Source organism: Anomaloglossus baeobatrachus, chromosome 1 (genome assembly GCF_048569485.1).
Source record: "Anomaloglossus baeobatrachus isolate aAnoBae1 chromosome 1, aAnoBae1.hap1, whole genome shotgun sequence".
NCBI lineage: Eukaryota > Metazoa > Chordata > Amphibia > Anura > Aromobatidae > Anomaloglossus > Anomaloglossus baeobatrachus.
The window spans coordinates 688,362,531-688,385,063 of NC_134353.1; positions in this window are offsets into that span (position 1 = coordinate 688,362,531).

A 22,533-nucleotide genomic window follows, 5' to 3' on the forward strand; every position below is an offset into this window, starting at 1 on the left:
TATAATTCACCCCATAGTCCTCCATGTATAAAGTAGCCCTCATAGCCCTCCAATTATTATAATGAATTTCCCATAGTTCTCCATGTATTATAATTCACCCCATAGTTCTCCATATATTAAAAATTCACCCCATAGTACTTCATATACTATACTACACTACATAGTTCTTCATGTTTTATAATGCACCCCCCATAGTCCATGTATAAGGTAGCCCCCATGGCCCTCCATATATTATAATTTAGCCCCCATAGCAGCCCCCCATGCTCCATGTATAATGCAGGCAGCACCCCTATGCTCCATGTATAATGCAGCCAGCCATCCATGCTCCATGTATAATGCAGCCAGCCATCCATGCTCCATGTATAATGCAGCCAGCCATCCATGTTCCATGTATAATACAGGCAGCCTCCCATGCTCCATGTATAATGCAGGCAGCCCCCCCTATGCTCCATGTATAATGCACCCAGCCATCCATGCTCCATGTAAAATGCAGTCAGCCCCCCCCCCCATTCTCCATGTGTAATGCAGGCAGCCCCCCTATACTCCATGTATAATGCAGCCAGCCATCCATGCTCCATGTAAAATGCAGGCAGCCCCCCCATTCTCCATGCATAATGCAGGCAGGCCCTCCATGCTTCATGTATAATGCAGGCAGCCCCTCCATGCTCCATGTATAATATAATGCAGGCAGCCCCCCATGCTCCATCTATAATGCAGCCCCTCCATGCTCCATGTAAATGCAGCAACCCGCCCCTCTTGGCCTCTGGCCACCGTGTACGCACTTATTTACAAAAAAACAAAAAACAAGTTCTTACCTCTCTCCTTGTTCCCCCACTGCTCCGTCCTCAGATCTCCTCCGTTCCCCTGCTGCTGCAGTCGGCGTCCTCCCATCCTGCTCTCTGTGCTCTGAGCACAGCAGTTGCACAGGAGTGACATCACCGTGCAGGCACAGGGGGAGAATGATGATGCGTGGAGTTGCACGAGCCGCTCCACGCTTCATTGTTGCTGTGCGTGATGACGAGGGAGGGGGACCAGTGCCACCGCCACTGGCACCGGGCAGGGGGGCCAGATGTCAGTGGCGGCTTCGGGTCATATAGCGGCCGCATGGTCTGTGCCAGAACTGCACAGCTCCTCTCTGAAAGAAAGGAGCTGCTTGCTGATCTGCAGAGTGGGCCCCTAAGCTGCCGGGCCCGGTTGCAGTCACGACCTCTGAGATTGCGGTAGTTATGCCCCTGCTTGTAACTAACATAGGGCACTCATGTGACACAGCAGTGGAGAGAGCCACAGAGGGTAAAAAAATAAGGAAATATTATTCCAGTTTCCCAACTCATCATCAACCAGTAGTTGCCACGCCTAGATCCTTTCGGCATTTACTGGCTATTTTGAAACAATGGCATCATCATGCCATCTAAGTCACAGAGATGGTCCCAAATGAAAACACTGCCAAAGGGGCTGGTGTCACCCAACAGCCAAGAAAAACCTGAATCCAGAGCGGCACCCACCCTCTTCATATTGGTCTGCCTAATGTCATTGGGTTCTTATATTGGGAAAATATAATTGATGTTATTACTGTTTGGCTGCTGGATTGGTTTTACATATTTGATTTAAATCAGAGTCTCAAGCAGAATTCTTAAACCAGAACATCACAGGCCTGAAATTAAACCTTGAGAAAACCAAAGCTGCAGCTAATACAAAGAAAGGGGTACAATAGTATGTAAGCCAAACTGAAAAACCCCATTAAAATGTAACCTTTAATAGCATACTTAAAAGGTCAGAAGACCAACACAAAAAACTCCTATAATAGTGAGGGTGAGGTAGTGAGGGAACAAAATCCTAATAATAATGTTAATAACAACAATGATGTAAAACATGTATAGGTAGGGAAGAAAACTCACCCTGTTGAGCCCTGAGTATCCCTACAAAGCAATGGAGAGTATGACGCCATAGGGTTGTGGCACCCCCATTCACAAACGGGAAACCCTAACAATCCCTAGATCACCCTGCACTGTAATTAATTCACCAACTGAAAACAGGTGAAATAATAATAATAATAATAATAATAATAAAAAGACCAGGCGAGTAAAACTAAGCACCAATAATACCACATATATCATGGTTATTACTCATCTGTTCTAGAGGTCCAGTAGTCAGGTTCCTCAAAACGTTGTCCCATTAGGATTTCGTTCCCTCACTACCTCACCCACTACTATAAGGGTTTTTTGTGTTGGTCTTCTGACCTTTTAAGTATGCTATTAAAGGTTAGATTTTAATGGGGTTTTTCTGTTTGGTTTACATGAAATGAAACCCTAAAGGTGTTCTCCCGTGTGGGCCATCTATGACATATTGTCAAGATATGCCCCCATCAGGACACACAGTATTAGAATAAGGCCCCTTTGCACATTGCCAGGAATGGAGAGGTGGGCACACACGTGTGGCTGTCTCTTCTGGTGAGCGTACTTGCTTGGGAATGTAAGCTTCCATCTAAATGAATTCAGACAACCGTCTTTGGGTAGCTACATCCATATTACTGACATTGAAGAACTTGTTGGACTTTGCATGAACACATTCCCAAATGGTAACAACATGATCCCAATTTATTTATACATTTCTAGGATTAATAACAGAGAAACAACACAACATGGAGTTCTAACAGAAGAAGCTCCAGAATTGATATACATACTTCTTTCTCAACATTGAGATTGTAACTTTCTCTAGTCTTTATTCCAGATAACTAACGGCTCGACATCACATATATCTGGTTGTGGAACCAGTGAACAGCCATTTCTCCAAAGTGTCTAAGGACTTGTATTTCAACACGACAACGCAAGGCTATATTTTCTTCATACTACTATGAACATATGAGCAGCTTGTATGGCTTAAACATGCTACCATAGCCTGCGGCAACTCTGGACTTATCTACCATCGAGCATATCTGAGACATCATTGGCCGGCAATTGCAAAGGGAGCTGCCAGCAGCAGATCTTGATGATTTGTGTGCCCAAGTGCATTCAGCATGGTAGAACATTCCTCAGATAACCATTAATACCCTCATTAAAAGCATGCTAAGGTGTGTAAGTGCATGCAATTTTGCTCATTGTGCTCATACTCAATACTAAATAAAAATGTTTTCAATATTCTGTTTTTCTTCTTCATTATTTACATATAACCAACATGTCAATAAATCCTGAGATTTTCATAATTTCATGACTTTTTCTTCTTGGTGTTACAATTTCAATGTTGAGGAGTTTCTAAGGGACTACAAGTGTTTAATAAAACAGATATAATTTAACAAAATATGTTTTCTAAAAGCAAAGCCAACCAAACTCATTCTTCTCAGGATCACTGCATACAGTTGTACATGCTGGGGTGCTCTTCTCTTCAGATCTTGCTCATTGGCCGTCATTCTTCTCAAGTTCTCTGTATACAGTTGTCCATACTGGGGTGCTCTTCTCTTCAGACCCTGCTTATTGGCCATCATTCTTCATAGGCTCATTGCATACAGTCCGTGCTGGGATGCTCTTCTCTTTAGACTCTGCTCTTTGGCCGTCATGTGTGACATACTACTCACAGAGGCTGTTGCAAGAAAAAACAAATGTAAAGGTACTGTAACACTTAGCAACGCTCCAGCGATCCCACCAGCGATCTGACCTGGCAGGGATCGCTGGAGCGTCACTACATGGTCGCTGGTGAGCTGTCAAACAGGCAGATCTCCACAGCGAACAGAGATCAGCCACCAGCGACCCGTGTAACGACGCTGAGCTTCGTAACCATGATACACATCGGATTACTAAGCAAAGCACTTTGCTTATAGTTACCCGATGTGTGCCATGGCTACATGTGCAGGGAGCCGGCTTCTAGAAGCTGCGGACGCTGGTAACCAAGGTAAATATCGGGTAACAAGCAAGGCGCTTTGCTTGGTTACCTGATGTGTACTTTGCTTACAGCATCCGCAGAAGCCAGCTCCCTGCTCCCTGCACATTCAGATTGTTGCTCTCTCGCTGTCAAACACAGCGATGTGTGCTTCACAGCGGGAGAGCAATGACCAAAAAATGGTCCAGGACATTCAGCAACGACCGGCGACCTCACAGCTGGGGCCAGGTCTTTGCTGGATGTCACACACAGCGTCATCGCTAGCAAGATCGCTGTTGCGGTACAAAAACTGTGACTCAGCAGCGATGTCACTAGCAATGTCGCTTGGCACTAGAAGTCCCAGAAATTTCAAGCTCCCCCCTGAAGTCCTGAAAGAGGACCCTTAGTCTAAACTGAATAGAACTAACTAGAAACTAAATGGCTAAACTCAATGGAAATATCAACCTCCTTTGGTGCGACAGTAATGACCTTAATTACAGAACAAAATATGGTTATTATAGGATGTTAGCTAAAATCCTTCAGGTCATTCGACTCGTCTCTGGGTTCCAAAGGAAGAAATATTAAATGACCCCTCTCTGGAACTTCTAGTGTTAGTGAGACGTGGCCTTAAGAGGAGGTGACAAAACATAGAGGTTGCCCACAAATTAGCAGCCACATAGGTGGAAAATGTAGGATTGGTGATGTGAAGGCACTAAAACCACAAATCTATCCCCAAACATCAGGCAATACCTCTTAAACTAAGTCATGCCAAAATAAATACTTCCATACATCAACTTTCAGAATCTGACACAGATTAGATACATTTGTCACAAACACTTTTTATCCAGATGCTGATTGAACATTAGCCAAAGAATTGACATATAACAACATGGCACCCACCAATGGCAATAAAAAGAAGGATTGAAAATAACTTTAGATTTTTCATTTACTTAATTGGACAAGTCATATTTTAAATTTAACATTACATTTATATGAGTGTACTTTCTCTTTAAATTTGCTAGAGAATAAACCATCATGGCGGGTGCCGCAAGCTTCAACCAATAGAATCGCAGAATTTTTGTTTAAAAATAGAAAAAAAACGTCAGTTGGTGCCAGTCTGCTATTGCTTTTATAGAGATAGGACAGGCTTCACTTTGATCTTGGAAGTGATTTAGCGATTGCTGTGACATTTTTGGAGGAGGAAGACCCCCTACTGCACATCAGCATCTTCTGGAAGATAACACCAACTGTCTTCAAGTCATCAGCAGTGGTAAATTACCATCATTTATTGCCTAGAATTATCGCTCCAGGTCATCCAGAACTCAACCACAGTTAGCCATTTACCAATTAAACAGAAATACACTTAATAAACACAAAGATTTTCATCTAAATTCTCCAGAAAGTAGATAAATGGTGGTGACCAGAGTAAACCCAAGACTTATCACTTCCATTCCCCAATTCTGTCTGATGGATGGATCCAAGATGAAGGACAATAGAGAATAACCCAGTAATTTGATGGTAGTCGTCATTATTATTCATTATTATTCCATAGTTATTAGCCAGGAGCGGGCCGGTAGTGGAGGAAAAAGTCACCTCTTTCTGAGTCAGCCGAAAGTCACAGGGAAAATGTGTCTTATGTCATTATATTATGATTTATGGAATAATTATACAGAGACATGGACACAAAAAGGGAAAATTCTGTTTTAAGTGATTTCCTTATACTCAAAATTGCACCCATAAGGGGTCTCTGCTGTTTCTAAGGGTATAGTCCCATGTGTCATATTTATTCCCGAAATTTCAACGACTGCTATTTATCTGAATTGGGTTTACAGACATTTTGGGGAATGCCGTGAACAACAGAGGAGCAGGACATACTGTATATAGGGATTATGTAAAATGAAAGGAGCCAGGGTGATTGAACTGTGATCTTCCAGAACAAATACAATGATTGCACTTTTATTATATCGCTTAATTACTGAAAATGTATTTATAGTCAATAGGGAAACACAAAGGATGAGATTTATCAGTGTTTTCACCAGAAATCTGAAGGAAAACACTTTGAGTATTCACAAACGTTTTCTGCAACATGAAGTCGTACAAAAATCTTGTGAATTTAGACATTTTTATGCAAGTTTAAAGAATTGCTGCCAAATGGGAAGAGCGGGGAGAAGGCAGGGCAAAACAGGGCATGGCAGTGCACGCTTATGAAATTAAGAAAAAGGGCCGGCGTTTCCTACTCCAGTATCTCATCACAGTTACTTTTTTTGCGAGATGCGCACAACTTAGTAGATGAGCTACCAATATACACCTGTATAATGCTGAGGTATGAAGCCCATGGGCCTCAATAACATCTGTAGCAGGGCCCTCATACACTATGAGCCATTTCTAATGGATGTGACATTTCATGTGGCTATTGGGTTCCCTCCGGCACCCGGACCGAGGTGTGACACCAATCATGTGTATTGCCTATAGCTGTGCCCATGATATAATGGAGGTCCAGCTCTCATATTACAAGCTCATGGTAATATAGGTCTCTGTAAGGTCTCTGGAAGATGTTCATGGTGACATTCCCTTCTCTCTAAGACTCCCAGGAAGAAGAGATGAGCAGGAAGAGGAAGAGAGAGCTGAACGCTCCTTATGAAGAAGAGACGTGAGATTTATTAGTGTTATAGTCCCCACATATAGAGTCCAAACTTATTTATTACAAGTTATCTGATATGATATTTACGGCACAACCCTCATCAGTTATATTTCCGTTTCCCGTTTGGCCAAGATGACAGCTCTAAGGTCGGGTCATGTATCTTACTTACATCGCAATGCGTCACTTCTTATAAGACCATTTCACACCGCAAACAATGTTTATTTTGGCATTTTTGTTTTTTCCTCTTCCGTCCACATAGCTGAAAATATGATGTCCGGTATTTTTTGCAGGAAGAGAGAATTTTATTTGCTTCATTCATTTCACCCTACAATGTACTGGAAAATAACTATTCATGGGTTTATTTTTATGCTTTTGTTTACGGTTATCTGTATGGTGAAAATATCCTGGCAACATGATTCTCCAGTTTTGCACAATTATAGCAATAAGAAAGTCAATTATATTTTTCTTATTAGTATTATTAGTAATATAATGTAATAAGTGGTAAACAAAAAACATGTTTCTTGCTGCTGCTATTTCCTAAGATCCGTAACTTTGTCACTTTTCCATGGATGGAGCCGTGTGAGGTCTTTTTTGTTTGTTTCCTTATTTGCATCCAAGTTGATGGATTTTTTACTTACACTATTATTATTTATTTACGATATTTTAATCACTTTTTATTGCATTTTTTTTGCAGAAATGCAACAACAAAAAAACATTTCTAATGTTTCAATTTCTTTTTGATCTACTGATTTTACTTGATAGATGACATATTTTATTATTTTGATGAATTTATGCTTTTAAGATGCAGCAATACCACATATAATTATTTATATATGTACAGTTCCATGAAAAAGTGTTCATACCCAGTGAACGTTTCCACATTTTTTCTAGTTACACCAACAAATTTAAATGTGTTTTATTGGGATTTACGTGATATACCAACACAATCTACCAAGTATTTGGAACATGTAAATGAAATGATATGGTGGATGGAATGGTGGAAAACGTTGCTCTGGTCAGATGAGACCAAAGTAGAACTTTTTAGGATAGATGCTCTACACTATTTGTAATGGAAAACTAAAACTGCACATCACCCTGAAAACAACATCCTCACCATCAAACATGGTGGTGGCAGCATCATGCTATGGGGAGGCTTTTCTTCAGCAGGGACAGGGAAGCTGGCTAGAGTTGATGGAAAGATGGATGGAACTAAATACAGGAAAACCTGTTATAGGCTATAAAAGTCTTCAGACTGGGGTGTAGGTTCATCATCTGACCCTAAACATACTGACAGAGCTACAATGGATCAACACATATTCATGTGTTTGAATGGCCCAGTCACAGCCCAGACCCGAATCCCATTGACAATCTGTGACAAGACTTCAAAATTGCTGTTCACAGACGCTCTCCATCAATCTCACTATAGGTATTTTGCTAAAGAAGAATGGGAAAAATTTCAGCATATAGATTTGCAAATGTGGTAGAGACAATTCCCAAAATACTTATAGCAGTAATTGCCGTGAAAGGTGGTCTTACAAGGTATTTACTCAGGAAGAGCTGAATACCAATTCATATTACAATTCTCAGATTTCTATATTTTTTAATATGTATAAAACCATTTTAATTTTTTTTACAAGCAAAAAGGTTTTGTGCCTCACCGTGTTCAGTAGATTGATATACCCGCTTGTTTAGCTGATTGGAGATAAATCCATGGTCCGGGCTGTCGGTCCAATGCAGAATACATAAAAAGGATGTCTCCAAAGTATATGAAACTTCTAATTTATTCAAAGATCTTTAAAAACCATAATAGGTCTGTGTCACTCAAATATGTTTCAGGCGCTGGGCCCTTGTTCACTGAGTGTCGCTCTGATGCATGGGAAAACATTTAAAATGCAATCAACCAATCATGGACATGGAAAGACTGCCCATAATCAGAATATATTGAGAACTGTTTCTAAACTTCACATTTACAAATACAAACAATAAATAAAGTATCATTCCTGAAATTTATCCCTCTTGGGTATTTAGTGTTCAAATGTGTGATCCAGAAAGCTTCTCTAAATAGAAGTTTTTAATGCCAGTCGCCTCCTCGGACTGGACAATTAACTCTTTCCACACACCAAAGAAGACTAAATTGTAAATATTTCCATTGTGTTGTTCAAGGAAATGTTTAGTAACCCCAGAATACATAGTAATATCATTAGCAATGTTAGAAAGATGTTCTCAATTCTAATTTTATATATAATAAAAAAAAATATTCTAAATTTCATTAAAATTCACAGAACAACTAACCATTCCACACCGTGACCAATAGCACAAAAAAAAAACAAAATAAAAAAACAAAGGATCATGGAACAGTCTCAATGTATGCAACCTGTATGGAAAAAATCACATCCACAGAAAATCAATTGGTAGTGCTCAAAAGGGGCAATCATTCACTAAGATGGCCCTCAATCTGTCTTTCCACTACCTATCAATGGAGATATAACTTGCGTCACACGCACCCTAAGGCCTCTGCCACACTCACGTGAATTTCACGCACGTGCCGAGAGACACGTATTTTCCCTGCGTGTTGTGTGCAGGTAAGTACGTGTCTCTGGTACGTGCGTGACACGTGTGTTCTACGTGTGCTATCCGCGATAGCACACGTAGAATCAGTAATTATTATACTCACCTGGTCCTTCCTGATGTCCGCGCTGCTGTCCGTGGTGCTGATCCTCGGTCTCCAGCCCTCCCGTCTCCCCTCTGCTGCTGCTGCCAGGCTGTGAAGTGAATATTCAATGAGAATAATGAGCGGCGGTCGGCAGCAAGAGGCAGCAGCGGCAGAGACAGGAGGGCTGGAGAAGGTGAGTTAATGTTTTTTTTTTTTTAACTGACATGTGTGTTTTCTCCGGCGCGTGTCACACGGGACCGCATCCACACTACACCCGTGTGGTGCGGGTGCGGGCCGTGTGACACCCGTGCTGCCGGCGAAAAACCGGACATGTCAGCGCTTTGAAAATCGCACACACGTACAAACGCACACGGACACACGTTCCGTGTGGTTTTACGTGTGTGTGCCTGCTACAATAGGGTAGCATTGGTTAAAGTGTCTCCGTGCCGCCGGTACGTGTAAAAAATGACAAACACGTGCCGGAGGCACGGATGTGTGGCACAGGCCTAAATGAAATTGGTGCCCCCATTCCTCGATGGCTTTCCCTGGTAGTTCTTATAAAACTGAATTTTTCTGCCTTCCTTTTTTGACCCTTTAAGTACTGCTTAAGTAAATATGTGCTGCCCATGGAATGGGGTACTTGGTTTACCCAGTGTATAACTGGGTAATGTCACTTTGGTGGCCGTTGCCCGATCCCGTGCAGTGGGTGCTTATTTTAATGGGGAATATTTACAGGGGAGAGTAAAGTCATTTGTGTGATTGCGGATTGCGGGTAGGATGGTAGAACCGTCGCTGCTGAGTAGAGATGAGCGAACTGGCCGTGGTTCGACTCGAGTTCGGTTCGTCGAACGGAGGTCTCGTTCGAGTTCAGTTCGGCGAACGTTCGACGAACCGAACTCGAACCAATAGGCTATAATGGGAGGCAATCACAAACACATAAAAACGCATTATAAATGTACACATACAGTTAATAAACATTGCCATAACACTTACCGGTCCCCGCGATCCCTCCTGCACTCTGTCTCCTGCCGCTATTCCATCCGATGATCGCTGAATCCTCCCGGTGACCAGCACTGCCAGCAGTGATGCAGGACCTATCGTGACGTCAAAATAGCCATGTGACCAGTCACGTGGCTATTATCTCATTGGCCACAGACTGGTCACATGACTATGACGCGTCATGTAGGACCTGTCATTGCACTCTCCGGTACACGGTGCACATTTGTGTATCGCCGTGTACCGGCGACATGCTCTAGCACACGGTCGACTCCCCATTCCGTTAGGGACCGGCTGACACAGCCGGTCATTAACGGAGATCACCGTTGCCATAGCAACGCAGTTAGCGGTGACGTCACCGCTAACCGCGGCTCCGGGAATCACATGATCGGAGCCCTGTTGCTATGGTAACGCGTCTGTCACCGCCAGCAGCCAGCAGCACTGATCTCTCACGGAGTGAAGGCTGCACGCTGCTTCCCGTGCAGCCTTCACGGAAGCAGCGTCTTCCCCCATGCAGCAGTGATGGAGCAGAGCTGCATTTGTTGAACGAGAAAGACAGAAGACCATGGATCGTGGAGGGCTGACAGGGGGTAATAAAGATGGAGTCTCTAATGTGTCTGTGTATTTATTTCTATTAAAGTATTTTTTCTCTGTGTGGTGTTTTTTTTAACCCTTTATTGGAGATTCTTAATGGCCGGGTCAAACGTGCCAGACATTAAGAATCTCTGGCTTAATACTGGCTAGTAAAACAAAGCCAGTATTAACTCATGATTACCCAACAAGCCACCCGGCTCCAGGGCTGTTGAAAGAGTTGGATACAGCGCCAGATGATGGCGCTTCTATGACAGCGCCATTTTCTGGGGCGGCTGTATTTAGCAAAAAAAATGAAAAAAAAAATGACGTAGGGTTCCCCCTATTTTTGTAGCCAGCTAGGGTAAAGCAGACGGTTGCAGCCTGCAGACCACAGCTGGCAGCTACACCTTGGCTGGTAATCCAAAACTGAGGGCACCCCACGCTGTTATTTTAAATTAAATAATTAAAAAAAAACACACGTAGGGGTCCCCCCAAAATTGGATCACCAGCCAAGGTAAAGCAGACAGCTGGGGTCTAATATTCTCAAACTAGGGAGGTCCATGGTTATTGGACTCACCCCAGCCTAAAAATAGCAGGCCGCAGCCGCCCCAGAAGTGGCGCATCCATTAGATGCGCCAATCCTGGTGCTTCGCCCCAGCTCATCCCGTGCCCTGGTGCGGTGGCAAACGGGGTAATATATGGGGTTAATACCAGATGTGTAATGTCACCTGGCACCAAGCCCTGGGGTTGGTGAGGTCAGTCGTCTATCAGATACCCGACATCACCAACCCAGTCAGTAATAAAAAAAAATAGACGACAAACACATTTTTATTTGAAAAAACACTCCCCAATACATTCCCTTTTTAACCAATTTATTAGAAAGAAAAACAAATCCAGTTCTGGTGTAATCCAAGGGGTTGCCATGACGATCCACACTGTCCCAGTCAATGAAGAGCAGGATGTTCCCCATTGGCTGGGAGAGCAGTGCAGTGACCTGAGCTAACATCAATGGGTCAGCCCAGGTCACTGCAGGGGATGACAAGTGCTGCTGTCAGCGAGGTACATTACCTGCGCTGATCTCCTGCACTGCTGACACTGACACTGCTGACACTCCTTCACAGCCAAGTATCGCGAGAGGCCTGTGACGTCACCGCTAGTCAGTCTCGGGTCGGAAGCGAGAGAAGGTGATGTGACAAGCGGCGGCCATGGAGGACAGTGACAGCGCTGAGGTCGGGACTTCATCACCGCAGGTAAGCCGAGCGGGACCATGTGTGCAGAGTGCCAGGAGGACGTCAGTGTCGTGGACTGCATGGCTGGGGACGTGTGTGTGTGTGTGTGTGTGAGTGTGTGTGTACATGCCGCATGCAGGAGGGGGCGGAGTGAGCTGAGCGGGGAACTGTGGGCTTCCTGCACGTAACTAGGATAAACATCGGGTTACTAACCAAAGCGCTTTGCTTGGATACCCGATGTTTATCTTGGTTACCAGCTTCTGGCAGGCTGCCAGCGATGGCTCCTGCACACTGTAGCTGTAAAAAGCCCTGCTTTTTGCTGCTAGAACCGTTCTCGAACGTATCTAGAACTATCGAGCTTTAGCAAAAAGCTCGAGTTCTAGTTCGATCTAGAACAGCCCCCAAAATCACTCGAGCCGTGAACTGGAGAACCTCGAACCGCGCTCAACTCTACTGCTGAGTGCTGAGTTGATCATCCCCAGGGCTGGTGGTAATGGCAGCTGTGGTGGTAGGCTCTCTGCAGGTAGGGCTGAGCCTGGGAGACATATGATGTAGTAATAATGGAGGCCACACCATGGGTAGTAGTTAACAGTCTCTACTCACTCTTGACCCTCGAATGGCTGGTTCAGGTCCCTGTAGTTCCAGTGCCAGTTGATGACTCGGTTGCTCTGTCCCCAGCACCCTCAGCGTGGTTGGGTCAACATAGCATGGAGCGATTGGGTCCCAACTGTCCCTTTTTGTGGCAGTGTCCTTGTCCATACAGTGGGCAGTGTGGACCCTGTAGGGCTGGTCTGTGTCCCGAACCCTGATTCTTGCTTTACTGCTGGTGCCCCCGGATCTGTGGGTCAGTGAGGTCCGTGAAGGTCCCCTCACTGTGCAGGTAGTATGAACTGTCCAGGAAGTATGAAACTGTCACCTGACTTAGGGCCCTGTGCCCTGTCAGTACTCTGGTCATAGCGGTACTCGGGTGTACCTTCCCTGGCGACCACTTTTCTGTGCCCTGGGTCACCGTTACACGACCCAGCTCTAGGCACGTGTTTCCACTTTCACTCACTACTACTGACTTCTCTAGACTGACTGCTGTCCCCTCCCACCAGGTTGTCTAATCCCTTGGCCTGACTCCGCCCTCTAGGTTGCCGTTCCCTTGTGTCCGACTAGCCAATTACCCCTGGTGTGGAGTAGTAACTAGGATTTTGTTGTGTCTAGGTGTTGCTGGCACTGGTGTTCCAGGTCCCTGGAGGTAGGCCCTGCATCCTGGTTAGGATGCAATACCTAGTAGTGCCCTGAGTGGCTCAGGGGGGCTAGAAATATAGATTTGACGCGGGTTTTCTTTCTGCACCCATTAATGCCAATGCATGGTTATCAAATACGGACAAGGTGTTTTCCGACAGGACAGACGTAGCATATTCAGGAGAAATTCCAAATTTGAAAGAATGGTTGGGAGGTACAATGCCTTGAAAATTATTTCAAACAGGGGATTGTACCTAAGGGGCTGAGAATCATGGTGGCTCTGGCGGCTAGATCTAGAAGTACTAGTTTACTTGAGAAGAGGGAGAGTGAGTCGAAATCAACATCTATTCGATTTTTGCAGTTACTGCTCACGGAGGAAAGACTCACATTGACAAAAACCAAGACTAACTGAATGAATAGAATTTTTTTTTCCATACAGATAGCATACAGTGAGACTGTTCCATTATTCTTTGTTTTTTTATTTTTGTTTTTTGTGCTATTGGTCATGCTGTGGAATGGTTTGTTGTTCTGTGAATTTTAATGAAATTTAGAATAATTTTTTTTTATTATATATAAAATTAGAATTGAGGCAGTTTTTCTGATAAAACGGAATTGTTCTGCCCTCTTTTTTTGACCCTTTAAGTGCTGCTTAAGTATAGAAAGATGTTCTGCAATACATCTTTTTAGCTTCCATATAGTACAGACTATATATTTCATATTACAGATTTTACATTCAATACAATAGACTACATAATTGTTATCACAATTTATAAAAGAATGAATTTCACCATATTTTGTTTTGGTGTTTTTTTTTTACTGATTGTATACATAAAGGGTTATAGATGACTCTGTTTTCAGCTAAATTATTGAAAGCTTTTGATATAGCATGCTTAAGCGGGCTTTACACGCTACGATATATCAAACGATATTTCGTCGGGTCACGTCATAAGTGACGCACATCCGGCCTCGTTTGACATATCATAGCGTGTGACAGCTACGAGCGAGTGTGGACGAGCAAAAATACTCACCTTATCGTTGCTCGTTGACATGTCGCTCATTTACTATAAATCAAACGTCAGGTTGTTCATTGTTCCCGAGGCAGCACACCTCGCTCCGTGTGACACCCCGGGAACGATGAACACAGCTTATCTGCATCCCGCCGGCAATGCTGAAGGAAAGAGGTTGGCGGGATGTTTACGTCCCGCTCATCTCCGCCCCTACGCTTCTATTGGCCGGCTGCTGTGTGACGTGTCTGTGACGCCGAACGTCCCTCCCCATTCAGGAAGAAGATGTTCGCCGCCCACTGCGAGGTCGTTTGGGAGGTAAGTAGTGTGATGGGGGTTACCGACTTTGTGCGACACGGGCAAGAAATTGTCCGTGCCGCACAAACAATGGGGGCGGGTGCAATCGCAAATGCGATCGCACGAGAAATTGCAGCATGTAAAGCAGGCTTTACTATAGCCTCTATCTAACAACCGGGAGGTTGTCAGTTTTCAAGAAAAACATTTTCATTGGAACAATTTCTAACCTCCTGTGAGGGATCAGAATAGGTGAATTTCAAAGCAACATTATTGTCATTGATATACGTGAAAAATAAAACTATGTCAACAACGTCCTGACTCCATATTATCAGACAGTTGTCGGCATATCTACCATACCAAACAATATTGTTTTTAAAAGGATTATTGTAAGAAAAAATCGCAAACTCCTCCCACCATGCGACAAACAAAATTGCTAATGATGGTGGGAAGCGTGACCCCATTAGGGCTCCTTTGCTCTGTAGAAAAAATTTGTTGTTGAACATAAAAAAATTATGTGTCAGAAGATCATTAATACTGGACAAAATCATATCTTTTGTATTACACTCATAAGCACTATATTTTAGTAAATGGTGTTGTATACTTTTTAGTGCTAAATTGTGTGGAATTCAGGAAAATAAGTTGACAATGTCGCAGGACACAAACTGCATTTTTTTTGTCCATGTAAATTGGTTCATACTTTTAATTACAGTATGGGTGTCTTTCAAAAAACCTGGGGTTCTCTCAATGAGGGGCTGAGGGTGAAAATCAACCCTTCTGCTCAGTCCCTCATTGAGAGAACCTATACTCCAATAGATCTCCCAGACCCACAAAGATACCCGAGGAGAAAAATAATACCAAGAAAGAAGTCATTTCGAGTGTACTTGTTTTGACACCCAAAATTTTGTCTGAACCAGAAATAAATGTATAAAGGGGATGAATTTTGTACCATGTCACAACTTCAATCTCTTTTAAACTTTACTGGACATAAATAAAGTCTCTCGTTTGCTTATGGTAAAAAGACATTTTTCCAATGCTGATCTTGAGCCTAGTACCACTAATGACTCTAATAATTTGGATGATAGAAGATTGAATAATACAGTGTCAAATAATGCTGAATTTCTATTTTTGGAACAATGTACCAGATTCACATTAGAGAATTTGTCTAATGAAAGTAATGATGTTCATTTGTTACAGGCTGACTCCAATCACTTCTACATTCCCAATCCTAACTTTTACCCTAAAGAATCCAGGGCTGATGCTTTATCTTCTTTTCAACTTGTTGTTGAGAGACAATTAAAAATTCTTCATGAAAAAGTCTCTGTTAAGAGTTCCAACAAACACAACCTGCCAATATCTGAATGGAAAGCTATTAACCATCTGAGCAAAAATGCCAATTTAATCATCAAAATATCAGATAAAGCAGGTTGTGTAGTTGTAATGGACTCAGCATTGTATGAAAAACAAGTCTATAACATACTAGATGATAATGACACATATAAACGTATTCCATCAGATCCCACGAATGATTGTACAACCCCTGGCAAAAATTATGGAATCACCTGGATCTGAGGATGTTCATTCAGTTGTTTCCTTCAGCTTAAAAAAATCGGGTCACAGATGGCACCAAACTAAAGTCATTTCAAATGGCAACTTTCTGGCTTTAAGAAACACTAAAAAAATCATGAAAACATAATGCGCTAGCCAGTAACGGTTACTTTTTATATTTTTGTATTGTAAATCATCTTTGACAATGTTATATGAACAGGAAGAAAGATTAGGCTAAGTTCACACTTCCGTTGTTTTGCATCAGTCACATGCGTCGCTTGACGCATGTGACTGATGCGCTGTACAACGGATGACAACGGATGACAAAGAACAGAATTCTTTCTCGGATTCCGTTGTGTGCGAGGGACAGAGTTCGGGGGGCGGACTTCGGGGTGAGTGGAGCCGAGCGGGGCCGTGGCATTGAGTACGTCAGTGCCGCGGGGACTACAGGACAGGTGAGTGTAAGTGTGTGTGTGTGTATACATGCTGTGTGCAGGGGGCGGAGCATGAGGGGGCGGAGTTCGGGGTGGGTGTAGGCGAGCGGGGCCGTGGCACTGAGGACATCAGTGCCGCGGGGACTGCAGGACAAGTGAGTATGAGTGTGAGTGTGAGAGTGTGTGTGTGTATATATATGCTGAGTGCAGGAGGGGGCGGAGCCGAGCGGTGAAGTGTCGGGCTCCGTGCACAGCCAGGGTAAATATCGGGTAAAAGCAAAGCACTTTTTGCTTGGTTACCCGATATTTATCTTGGTTACCAACATACACCGCTTAGCGCGGGCTCCCTGCACCCGTAACCAGTGTAAATACCAGGTAACTAACCAAAGCGCGTTGCTTAGTAACCCGATGTTTATCCTGGTTACCTGTGCGGGGAGCCAGAGAGCGCATGCGCAGCGAAATCCAACGGATTCCACTGCACAAAAAACGTTACATGCTGCGTTGCTCCCGCCCGGCGGTCAGTCAAAAAACGACTGACCGCGATGCAGCGGATGCAACGCAGCATCATCAGTCACAATCTGTCGCCAATAGAAGTCTATGGGGAAAAACAGGATTCCTGCAAAATGTTTTGCAGGATACTGTAATTCCTCAAGGCGACGGATTGTGACTGATACAAAACAACGGAAGTGTGAACATAGCCTTAGGTGTATTCAATAAGAACACTATGAAATCCATTATTCCAGACAACCCCGTTTCTCCCATTTTTCATGGTCTACCCAAAACACACAAACCTGTTTTCCCCCCACCCTTGCAACCTATAATTTCGAGTATAGGTTCTCTCAATGAGGGACTGAGCAGAAGGGTTGATTTTCACCTTCAGCCCCTCATTGAGAGAACACTATTTTCTAAAATAGAGTGCTTATGACAGTAATGCAAAAGAAATAATTTTGTCCAGTATTAATTATCTTCAGACACATAATTTTTTTTTATGTTCAACAATGATTTTTTTCTACAGACCAAAGGGGCCCCGATGGGGTCACACTTCTCACCATCATTAGTGATTTTGCTTGTCGCATGGTGGGAGGAGTTAGCGATTTTTTCTGACAATAATCCTTTTAAAAACAATATTGTTTGGTATGATAGATATGCCGACGACGTTCTGATAATATGGCGTCAGGACGTTATCGACATAGTTGCATTTTTCACGTATATCAATGACAATGATGTTGCTTTGAAATTCACCTATTCTGATCCTTCACAGGAGATTATTATATTGATTACCCATTGATTATAATGGGTCTGCATATGTCCGTGACTCTGGTACATATAAAAACTAGCACATACGTACCAAGATCACTGAAGTGTGAAACAGGCCTAAATGTGAAGTTCAGAACCTGTTCTCAATATATTCTGATTATGAGCAGTCTCTCCATGATTGGTTCTTGGTATTTTAAATGTTTTCCCATGCATCAGCGCGACACTCAGTGAACAAGGGCCCAGCGCCAGAAACATGTTTGAGTGACACAGACCTATCATGGATTTTTCAAGATCTTTGAATAAATTGGAAGTTTTATATACTTTGGTACTTTGGAGACATCCTTTTCTGTATTCTATCATTTCCTTTACACTTCACAAATACTTGCTATGTAGTATTGGTATATTACATAAAATCCCAATACAATACATTTAAGTTTGTTGCTGTAGCGTGAAAGAATGTGGAAAAGTTCACAATGTATGAATACATTTTCAAGGCACTATATATATATATATACAGTATATGTACAGTATAAATACAGACAGAGAGAGAAATAAGTATTGAACACGTCACCAACTTTCTAGATAAATAGATTTCTAAAGGTACTTTTTCACACGTATTTCTCACCACATTTTGGTAACAACCCATCCCATCCACACAGGCAAAGAAATTAATCCATAAAGTATATGTCCATAAATTTAGTAATGTATAATAATGAAAAAATTCCACAGAGAGAAAAAGTATTGAACATTCTTACTGAAATGTATTTAATACCCCATACAGAAGCTTTTGTTGGTTATAGCAGCTTCAAAACACCTCCTGTATGAAGAAACTAGTCACATGCATTGCTCAGATGTGATTTAGACCCATTTTTCCACATAAAAACTGAAAATTGATGGGGTGTTCAATACTTTTTTCCCCTGCTGTATATATATATATATATATATATATATATATACTCTTTTGTTTAGTAGCCTAAACAGGAGTGACTCAGATGTTCTCTTTATTTATTTATTTATTTATTTATTTATTTATTTAATGTTTTATTTTATTTTTTTAATCCCCTTATGAGACTTGAACCTGCTCCATGTAAACGGACGCAATATGACTCTTATATGTACAGCGTATGTCAAGACGGGGTTAATTGTAAATATATTAATTTATACCGATCTGTACATATGTTTTTTCATATTACAGTTCAAGGACCACCATGATAAAAATATGCCAAAAGAAGATGAAGGACCTTAGCCTGCATCCAGAAGAACGGGCTGCGTTCTTTAATCTGCTTGGTAACATTCCCTGACTGTTGGGTTATCGTGTTTAGTGGGGATCTGAGCTCTGAAGCCCCCATCTATCAGCTCAGTGACGATAATTCTGTACTGTAGTGGGAGGAATATCCTCTTCACTGTTTACCTTGGCTTTACACCATACGGTTGTGCCGTGCCTGGTGCTGCATGTCACTACATCCTAGTCCCATTGAAGTGAGTAGGAGTGAGCAGCAGTACAGGATGGATATGGCCACACCTGTATATGTAGTGTTCTGTCTGGGTATCCAGTGAAGTGGACACTGGTAAGGACAGTCCATCAACATTAATCCCTTCACAGCATGGTGATTTTATGTTTTTGGGCGTTTCATGTCCTTTTCTTCTGACAGCCATAACTGTAATTTTTCCATCGCCATAGTCATATGAGGACTTGTTTTTTTCAGTATAGGTTGCAGATTTGAACATCATTATTCATTTTATTATTAAGTGTACTGGAAGACAGGATCAAAATTCCAGTACATTCTGAAATGGTTATTTTGTGTTTTTTTATTTTTGCATTGTAAAAATATGATTTTCCAGGTCAGTAAAATTACCGCAATACCAAACTACATGCAGCATGAATCAGAGCCCGGCTATACGTTTGCTGCCTGTTATGTTCTCTGAAACTCACCGACATTTCAGAAATAGAAAAGTTTGAACATCCGGCCAGGGACCATAGCTGGGGGCGAGACTAGTCCAGTTATAGTGCTCAGCCGAATCCTCTCACTTTATCCCTTCTGAAACGTCATTTTAGAGAATAACAGACTTAGCTACAATCGTGTAGCCGGGCTCTGATTCATTCTGCCCACGGATTGGACACCATGAGTCATGTGACAATGGAAAAATTGGAAATTTGAAAAAGACAAAAAACAATTGCCTATGTCGACATTTTTTAATACATTTCCATTTTTGGTCAATACAGTTGGGTAAGATCTTGTTTTTTGAGTGACATAGAGTTCTTGTTGATTTTTGGTTGATGCAATTTTTTGATTACTTATTGCGGGTTTTTTGTGCGGCATTACAGTGACTGAAAATGCACAATTGGGGCATTTGGATTTTTTTCTCCCTGTTATGGCATTTGCCTATAAGGTTAATTAAGTTTAATAGAACGGACTTTTATGGACACAGTGATACAAATAACCTTATTTTTATTTTATATTTAATGTCTTAGCTCATATCACAAACTGGGACCTGATGTTATACATCAGGAAGGGGTTAATATTACAGAAATTCATTTTAATAATGTGTAATTTATTAAATATTTTATTTTATCTTTTCCCCCAGGAGATAAGGATGTCCAGCTATTTTTGGCAAAAGACATCTGTTTAAGGATTTCGGACAAGGTATCTTTATAATGGGAAAATACAAGAACAATTAGCCAGGGAATGTCTTTAAAGGGAACCTGTCATGAACATATTAGACTCTTTAGGTGCCATCATTGCCCGCGGTCATCTCATCAGATGGGGAGGTGCATGTGCAGATTAGCTAACGTCATCAGGAGCTTACTGCGCATGCTTCACCGCCTCTGAGGAGACAACTGTGGGCAATGATGGCACCTGGTGCAGAATCTCAGCCTGGGAAGGCCGGTCACTGAGAGAAGAGTGAGGAAATACTACAAGCAAAGTATGGATGGAGTCAGCAGTGAAAGGCCTTTTCTGAGGATAAGTGTCCTGATGACGGGTTCCCTTTACCAGAATTTACTCTTTACATCCACATACATGTAGAGCGGTATTACAGGGTGCACAATAGTCAGTGACCTTTCTATTCAGATTACAGAATTACATTATTCATCATAAAATACAGCGAATCATTTCCAAAATGGGACTTCTTGTCTTCTTCCACTAGTATCTCCTGGCCATGGTCCTCGTGTACTTCAAGAGAGCCGGACTGAGCACCGAGGAATATAGACAGAACTTCTTTCCAGCCCTGTAAGTGTTTTAAAGGAAACATGTTTAAAGAAAAACTCTGAATAATTGTGGATCCAGTATTTTATAATATTTATATCAGTTATAGACGGAAACACAATTATGGTCATTATCTAAGTGGGAAGTAAAAAATATTTTATCATTCTATCTGCAAAGAGAGGATAGACTGCCTATATATATTGGGCTGTGTTCACACGCATGATTCTTGTGTTTTTTTTTCTGCAGCCAAAATCTGCTCTCTGGAATTAAAATTACTGTAGTCAAAATGCCCATTTTTCAACCATTGACATGCTGTAGATTTCAAATTCAGAAAGAAAAAGCAACATATGCATGACATTTATGAAATCTTCTAGCGTTTGCTAAAAGCAGCTTTTAACGTGTGATCAGATCCGTACTATGCGGCCTTATGACTTACTTGGGTCCATATTGGCTGGTTTTTACATCACTGGTATCATTTATATTCAACCCTTCCTTTTGCACTTGCAGTATATATTGAAGTATATGGGTCATACCCTTTGTGTTTATTTTTAGCTTTTTAGCAAACCAGTTTGAAGAGGATGTTGAAGAATTCCGTGAAGAAATCTACGCATGGGCGTTAGGAAGAACCTGGGAACAGCGGAAAGAAGAGCTGCATTATCAACGCGACCAGCTGCTCCTCCGGATGGACTTCAGAGCATGGGTGGACCGGGCCACATGTGATCTGGTTAGTATATATATATATATATATATATATATATATCTACAGCTGTCAACTGAAGACAAATTTCATTATACATGATGTAATTCCAGATCATGGCACAAGATCCTTCCCATTGGGTGTGGATGAGAAACCGGCGGATCCATCACAGCTGGGCTATACGGTACTGGGAGAGGAATGCATGGGAGCTCAAAGTCCATGGCCCATGGAGGAGGCCACTGTCCTGTGCCCGTTGCAGAAACATCATTTTACATCCATGCAAATGGGAAGTGAATGGAAACATCATCAGCCGGATAGACACAACAGTGGACCCTGGGACATCAGTTGAGATCCTTGACTAATATTATCAATGGTAAGTAAATATTAATGCCATAGAGAAGTAGGAAATCAAAGATATACTCTGTGAAATAGTATACTGCATGTCAGGTTAATACAAAATACAGTTATGGTTCTTATGTCTTCTGTACATTCATTTCTCACTAGGAGATCCTGCTGCCCGAGAGGAGAAGACCATGATGAATGACCAACAAAAGGAGCGGGTAATGTATAACGCACACATGTGCATACAAAACACACAATACATACACACATGCCTATACACACATGCATACCACACATCCATACAAACACACACTGAATGATATATAGTGTTAACTTCCTTTAGTATGCCCAGAGGAAGGGCAGTACAGCGGCCATGGATTCCCTGCAGGTTTCCTCCACTGGGGGTTTTTCCTGACCTGAGTGTCGCTGTACGCTCTTCGTGAGTGATGGGAGGTAGCAAACATTTACACATAACACATACACTATTAATAAATATCACATACTTTAACTTTCTTTACTTGGTCTGAGTCTTTTCTTGTGTGAAAGTTATACTCATATATTGCGGCCTGTGTGATGGATT